Genomic DNA, 8,160 nt, shown 5'->3' with positions numbered 1-8,160 from the left:
ACTGAATGCCAAACAACTGCACATAAAAGAAGACAGGTCCTCTGTTTGTTCATTCTCTGTTTGCATGTCCGGATAAAGCTAATGCTACATCCACATTACAAACCTAATTGTTCAATTCCAGTTTTTTTGCTCAGATCAAATTTGCCTATTTTGAAAGATCATATTCATAATTAGAAATGGCCTGTATCCAACTGTTATGTGAATTAATCTGTTCTCCAAAGTGGCCCACGTGCACATTGATATGTTTTTGTATAAGTCATCTGCTTCACCAACAACAAAACACTTCATACTTGTGAGACGGCTCATGGTATTACAACCGACTAAATGGACGCGCTAGTAGCTAATGCACGCATTGCATTTTGGTCTGGAGGATGGAAAACAGTTCATCAGGTGTACATGATCAGGTTGAAAAGGCAAAAAAAAGCCAGACTGCTAACTTTTGCTGTTTTCACAGCTATTGTAGCTCTCCTTCATTGTTGTTTTGCTGCGATGGTGGATGAAGATGTCTCAGTGCATGTGTATAGGTTGTATTCAGTCATGTGACTTTTGTTTGTTTGTTTACTTCTGGTGAATAAAGTGGTGGTTTGGAAAACCAATCTGGCTGCCATTATGCAGAAAGCTAGTGAAACCGTCTCCGACTATTTTCGCAGTTTAGAGGGCAATGCATGGTCAAGATACCTATAGAAAGCTGCTCTTTGCAATGGGATAGATCCTAACACGCTAGTAAAGAAGGATTTTTCTGATGATTTGGAAAATTATCTATAAGTTGAGTTCCCTGACATCTCAGACTACCTGGTGCTGCAGATGTCATCCTACACAGAAACACAGATGAAAACCTGGAAGAGCATAGAAGCGTACAACTTATTTTTATATGTGGCTGGGTTAAAGATCTGGGGATCAAGACACTACAAGATAAATCCTGTATCATTTTTGCCTGGGTAAGTCGGCATTTTTGGGCTTTTTGTACGCAGCTTTGTGATGATTGCTCAGACGCTACAAGTTTTAGTATCAGGCAGGGCTTTGAACCGGTTCAAGGAACGAAAACGAAAACCGGGAACTTTTTCTATTTCACATGGAACAGAAACGAAACCAGAAACTTTATTATTTTTTATGTTCCGGAACAGAAACGCTTATTAAAAATAATGGTAACCGGTTAATACCGGTTTTTATGGGGGCGTCGTGGCTCAGGTGGTTAAGGCGCCATACCATGAATGCGGGCGACCCGGGTTCGATTCCGGCCCGAGGTCATTTCCCGATCCCTTCCCGTCTCTCTCCCGCTCATTTCCTGTCTCTACACTGTCCTATCCAATAAAGGTGCAAAAAGCCCAAAAAAATATCTTTAAAAAAAAAAAAAAAAATACCGGTTTTTATTTCGTTCCTCAAAATTTCCGTAGCCTACAAATAAAAAAGTCATTCTTCTCCTGCGCAAGTTTCTATGACCCGCTGGGGTTCACTTCCTGTGTGACGGTCGCTGACTGAATGGAGAGAGCGGGAAGGTGGACTACTATCACGTCTCCACGTGATAATAAGTGAATTACTGAGTGTCTGAGCAAAGAAGAGCCTGAACGTTGCAACCTCCCTATTGGCTGTTTGTAAAAATGTATCAATTGTTGCCCCTCCCACGGGAATCATCGCGGGCTCGAGAGACGAGACCTGACGAGTTAGTTCGTTGGTAGTAGAACAAAATGTCTGGACACAAATCGGGTTTTCAGAAAAGGAAAGAAAATAAACGGAGGGTCGAAAATACAAAAAAGGAGGCAGAAAATGCAAAACGAGTTTTAAGGTAGGACAAATGGTTACTTTTCTGAGGCAGCCCGCTGTGGCTGCAGGCCTTCAGTTGTGTCATTGAATGGTTACTTTTCTGAGGCAGCCCGCCGTGGCTGCCTGCAGGCTTATTTATTATAGCCCATTTAGTTAAAATAGTTGATATAAAATGTTTATAGTTATAGTTATGTGATGGTTGTCCTGACTTAGACTGGTTTTTTTTTTTTGGGGGGGGGGGGGGGGGGTTGCGCGATGTTGCACCCGGGTCCAGATTAGGGCAGAACCGGCCCTGGCTACATTTCAGGTGTAGTTTGTTTTATGTATGTATGTACTTGCATAGATGTGTACTTGGTCTTCCAATATGGCGCCTAACAAAATCTCGCGGCGCGGTGACGTCATGCGGTAGCCCTCTATAGGGCCTGACTAGCCTATGGTAACACACTAAACGAATTATCTTTCATTTTTGGCACTTTTTCTGTTTGTGTAGATGGGAAGACATACTGAGAATCCAAATCGCCAACATTTGAAATAATAATTGTTTTGAATTATTTCTTGTCTTATTTAATGAAGGTTGTAATAGAATTAGCCTACATTTGGCTTAAGCTGGATGAGACAGAGACATAATTTTATAGCCATTTGTTAAACAGCTGACAGGGAACGTAATTAACCGTTCCGGGAATGAAATTTTTTTGTTCTAACCGGTTCGGGAACGTCTATTTAATGGTGGAACCCCAAACCGGAAACGTTAAAATTCCGTTTCTGTTCAGAACAAACCAATAGGAAAAAAATTCTGGTTCACAGCCCTGGTATCAGGTATAAACAAACCACAGCCGCTTGATTCCCAATCCTCCCCGCTCTTCTCTTCCAGGTAAATCAGTCACAAAGATCCAGAGAACCTCTAAAGACCTGGGTATTGGTAAAACAGGACGGAGAAGTTATCATGGCTCACTGTAACTGCATGGCCGGGGAAGCAGTTTTGTGCTGTTAACTCATGAGCTCTGCTTTTGTGTTTATGTGGTTCGTCTCGATTGAATTCGGTATCTATCTAGTTCAGCGTAGGAGCCCAATCTACATCATCGTCCTTGTAAAGATTGCTAGGACGTACTGATAAATAAAGTGAAAACATATGCATTAGTTTACAATATAGTGGCCAAAAAACCACATGACTTCTGATCAGACTGTTCTCATTCATGTTGTCTCTCGTGGTTACCAGAGGAACAGCCGCCCACTGTAACCCTAGCTATGTAATAGGCGAGAGGTCAAGGGCTACAGAAACAGAGATCGGCACTGCCTAATGCACCATATGGTGTGGGAAGGACTTTAGAATTAGTTCTCATTCATGTTGTACAGCCACAAATTGGATACATATCCAGTTTAGGAACACATATGAAAGTGACTCAAATCTGATTTGAAAAGATTCTCTTCCCTTGGGAAGAAGGTTTGTAATCCCAAGGTGTAGAACAGGTATAAAAATAGCTTTGTTCCAGCTGAGTAACAAGTCATAGAACATGGCAGTGATAAATTGTACTTTTAGTTTTTGATGGTCTTAGAAAGGATTGGAACCCTGAGAACTTTTATTAAGAAGAAGAAGAAGAAGAAGGCTTTATTTATCAAACGTGCACTCAAGCACCAGAGGTGGATAAAGTACCCAACTTCATAACTTAAGTCAGAGTACAGATCCCACTGGTCAAATGTTACTCTGATACAAGTGAAAGTTGTCCAGTCAAATTTTTACTTAAGCTAAAGTACTGAAGTACTTGCTTTTAAAAATACTTAAGTATTAAAAGTACATTTTCTGTTAACACATCATTGTATTATTGCCACAACGCTTACAAAACCTAATGCCGTTACCAAAGACAGAAATATAAATTCACAAAATGAACGCATGCTGTGCCATCATGGTGGTTTAACGTTAAGCTAGCTAGTCAGTGAAGCTCCACCTGACATGCTAGCAAACTCTTTTCAAACTCAAAATCATATTGGGTAGCTAACGCTACTAGAAAAGAAAGAGTTCTACATTCTGTTTATTTGGCAAGATGATGCTAAAACGTATTTCTGAAAGGACTTCAGATAAGTTGACGTTATTCATGTTAGCGTAACTCTGTTTTTACATGCTAACTAACAGTGTCCAAGTTAACTAGCTATGTGTTAACGTTAGCCGTGGACAAGGCTACGGCAACTTGGCGGGCAAATCCATAGAAAGTCATTTGACTAACCAGACTGCATAGCTACGTTTGCAACGTTATCGCTACTGTAGCTCTAAAAGCACAGACAACTTCGTTGCAAGCTTTCTCTTGGAATAAAACATTTATATCCCTATGCTTCCGCAGGTTGGAAGGCGAGTTTTCGTAGGCCGTGAAGTGGTTTGTTTTCGGCAAACAAAGCAAACATTTAAAATGAAACAAATCTTTAATCCTTTTAGGAAACTGAAACATGGGTTCTAGCTATAGCCATGAGTGCGTGCATTCCCCAGAAGAACTGCCTCCTTCCATTCTGCCATCAACTGATCGAGTTAAATAACGCTTCTGAGGAATCACTGAACTTGATTTTACACAGTCTATGGACGTCACGTGACCCTAGTGATTACTGATAGGGTGTCTCAGTGTCACCTGTGAAAAAAACAATCACATTTTAGAAAAAAAAAGAAAAAAATATCCACTTTCAAAGCTGCTTCATAGTAATGAGGACCTTGATAGAAATGTAGTGGAGTAAAAAGTACAATATTTGTCTTTCAAATGTAGTGAAGTTAAAGTCATAAGTTTAAAAAAAAATACTCAAATAAAGTAGATCCATCCATCTATTATCTATAGCCGCTTACCCTATTCTACAGGGTCGCAGGCAAGCTGGAGCCTATCCCAGCTGACTACAGGCGAAAGGCGGGGTACACCCTGGACAAGTCGCCAGGTCATCACAGGGCTGACACAGACAACCATTCACACTCACGGTCAATTTAGAGTCACCAGTTAACCTAAACTGCATGTCTTTGGACTGTGGGGGAAACCGGAGCACCCGGAGGAAACCCACGCGGACACGGGGAGAACATGCAAACTCCACACAGAAAGGCCCTCGCCGGCCACGGGGCTCGAACCCGGACCTTCTTGCTGTGAGGCGACAGCGCTAACCACTACACCACCGTGCCACCCTTGACAATTTGTACTTTTTTTATTTTTAATGATTTTAGAAAGGGTTGGAACTCTAAGAGCTTTTACTACGTGTGTTAATTGTCTGAGCTGTCTGTACAGTTTGTGGATCTTAAGTGTGAAAATGTGTCAACATGGATGACGACTCTTCTATTGCAAACTGAATCGGAATCTGAACCTATCCCCTCCTGCTGCACCAGGCTCCTACGATCATGCCGCAGTTGCTTGATTGACATGCCAGTGAGCCAATCAGTCTTCAGATTTAGGAGGGGCACGAGAGTCAGTCAGTGCGCGAGAGCTTGCAGACAGTAAAACGAGTTCGACTGAATTGAATCGTGGATCGGTTCGTTCGGGTGATTCGTTCGAAAAGATTCATTTGTTTATCTCGCACCCGGCTGCTGTTTTATAGCAGAGCGGTAAAGAAACATGGAGGTGATACACTTCAGTAAACAATAATGAGGCAACACGTGACGAATGAATGACTTTTTGTAAAGTATCGGTGTCAGGAAAAATAGCCTCGGTCACGTAGCGTCAACATTTCTTGCGCGATATATTAATACACAACACGGTCGCGTGCGCGTACAGTTCTGCACATGCGCGTTAAGCTTCACGCGTCAGGTTCTCTCAGTGGCTGTTATTTTCGTAACAGCGGGATTATAGGGGGAAGGAGATAAATCGGGCGTTCGCAAATATCAACACGGACAAGAAATAAACAGAAGGTAAGAACTGGGAAAGGCTTTGTTGATTTATTTTCCCTGGGTTTATTGGTTATTTAAATATATGTGTGTCTACAACGCATTTTGAAGATGATATTTATGCCTCCTTGCTCTGTAAATGGTTGAATGACGATGTTAAATCAACTAAATCATGTCAAATCCAGTATAAAACAGAGATAACACAACTAACACATTTACCAAACGGGCGGATTTGACGCATGCGCAGTATGCCTTTTCTGTTGTAATAAAAGTGAAGCAGGTCCTCATTGAGCCTGAAGCTGAAACCCTTCCAGCTGCGGTGCACTGCTTATGTTCAGCTTTTAGCCTTTACTTCATAACCATTTCAAGATATGGTTCATATTTGCTTTGCATTTATATTTATAAATGAGCAATCCTTGTCAAGTTTATTTGTATAGCGCGTTTAACAATAAACATTGTCCCAAAGCAGCTTCACAGAATTTGAACGACTTTAAACATCTCCACCATCAGGAGAACACTGAACAACAATGGTGTGCATGGCAGGGTTGCAAGCAGAAAGCCACTGCTCTCCAAAATGAGAAGCGTTATGTTTGGAGAAAGGAAAACACTGCATTCCAGCATAAGAACCTTATCCCATCTGTGAAACATGGTGGTGGTAGTGTCATGGTTTGGGCCTGTTTTGCTGCATCTGGGCCAGGACGGCTTGCCATCATTGATGGAACAATGAATTCTGAATTATACCAGCGAATTCTAAAGGAAACTGTCAGGACATCTGTCCATGAACTGAATCTCAAGAGAAGGTGGGTCATGCAGCAAGACAACGACCCTAAGCACACAAGTCGTTCTACCAAAGAATGGTTAAAGAAGAATAAAGTGAATGTTTTGGAATGGCCAAGTCAAGTTTATTTGTATAGCGCTTTTAACAAAAATTGTCGCAAAGCAGCTTTACAGAATTTGAACGACTTAAAACATGGGCTAATTTTGTCCCTAATCTATCCCTGATGAGCAAGCCTGTGGCGACGGTGGCAAGGAAAAACTCCCTCAGACGACACGAGGAAGAAACCTCAAGAGGAACCAGACTCAAAAGGGAACCCATCCTCATTTGGGTAACAACAGACAGCATGACTACAACATTAACAGTTTTAACATGAAGTCAGTTTCGTTGATGTTATAAACTCTTCATTGATGGAAACTTGAGTGCGAAACTGTTCATGACAACTGCAGTCCTAAAGTTAGCAAGTCAACTGTAGTCCTCAGCCATAAAAGCATTACTGTAAGAGTCCAGAGCGTCCTCCAGGTTTGACTTTCAACTGTCCACATGGGGCCGTCCTCTACAGGAGCGATGCGATAAGACTCCAACCAGACACAGGGCACCAGGATGGATCAAGCAGGTCCGAGGGGCAGAAGAGGTCAGCACCTCGATCCCAGGACCGACATGTAACTCTGGGGGAGAGAAAACACAGGTTGTTAGGTGTGCCCTAAAAATGACACAAGTATTAAGTCTGTGTGGTAGGCTTGCAGAGACGAAAGTCTTGACATCAGGCATAATACACAACAATGGCATGTTAATATAGTTAAAAAACATCATGACCTGCTCTGGCTGGATGCTTGATTGGGTGATGGGAGCACAGTCCTCAGCAATGATGGGATGCAGATGGGACCCTTAGGGCTGGCCAAGACAATTCAGTTACATTTCACCGGGTCTGGGACATGCGACAGAATGTCTGGCGGCCAATTCCCTGCAGGCTACGATAGCCAGTCGAGGTCTCCACCAAAAGATTTCCTGTTGACTCCATGTAACTCAGAGGGACAGATTTGGGGGGAGGGGGAGAGAGAGAGAGGGAAAGAAAACACAGGTTGTTGGGTATGCCCAATGTCACCTGAATAAGTAGGAACAGTGTTACATACTGCACTGAGTACAAGCAGGGTGTAGGTGCAATCAGTTAATTATTGAAATTAAGTGATCAATCTCATTAAATCAGTCTCATTAAATTTGAAGGTTAATAATTAAAATGAATCAATCCCATTGAATCGTTTACTTTGACTCATTTGAATTGAATCATACCATAGAATCAGTCTCATTTGAAGTGAATCATTCAGTGAATCATTTAGTGAATCGTTCAGTGAATCATTTAGTGAATCATACCATTAATCCTGGATAAATTACCGAACAGCTAGATTATGGTATATTTCCAAATTATTATTGATCACTTACTATATTACATAAATCTGCACCTTTTTGAATTCTTTGCGACTGGGGACTTCAGATATTGTTCACACCAAGATGAATACACACAGCTTTGATAATAAATGAATTTATTATACAAAGATAAAAATAATAATCAATATATACAAGCAGTGAGGTGTGTGTTAGGCCCCTAGGCCTGAGCCAAGGTGTGTGTGTATGAGGGAGCTATAAAATTTGGAATGTTCTTATCTGATGTTTTGGTATGTTGAGTGTGGAGGAGGGGCTTGACCATGTGTTTAGACAAAAGGCTAGTTCTGTATAGCTAACCAAAATGTGTTTGAGCACGAGGTAGGCCCAGATTAGCTTCGTGTTG

At 41.7% G+C, this 8,160-nt stretch overlaps 1 protein-coding gene across 1 annotated transcript in view; it reads left to right on the top strand.

The window, feature by feature from the left end:
- The first annotated feature begins 5,239 nt into the window (after positions 1-5,239).
- The window catches only part of tmem106ba (transmembrane protein 106Ba), a 40,919-nt gene continuing 37,998 nt past the window's right edge, over positions 5,240-8,160 (top strand). Inside the window, exon 1 of the mRNA XM_060944244.1 lies at positions 5,240-5,623. The gene's annotated coding sequence lies outside the window, so the exon portion shown is untranslated. The remainder of the gene's footprint in view (positions 5,624-8,160) is intronic.

This window comes from Neoarius graeffei, chromosome 17 (genome assembly GCF_027579695.1).
Source record: "Neoarius graeffei isolate fNeoGra1 chromosome 17, fNeoGra1.pri, whole genome shotgun sequence".
Classification (NCBI taxonomy): Eukaryota; Metazoa; Chordata; class Actinopteri; order Siluriformes; family Ariidae; genus Neoarius; species Neoarius graeffei.
The sequence above is the reverse complement of the archived record's forward strand: the minus strand, read 5'-3'. Positions and strand labels throughout refer to the sequence as shown.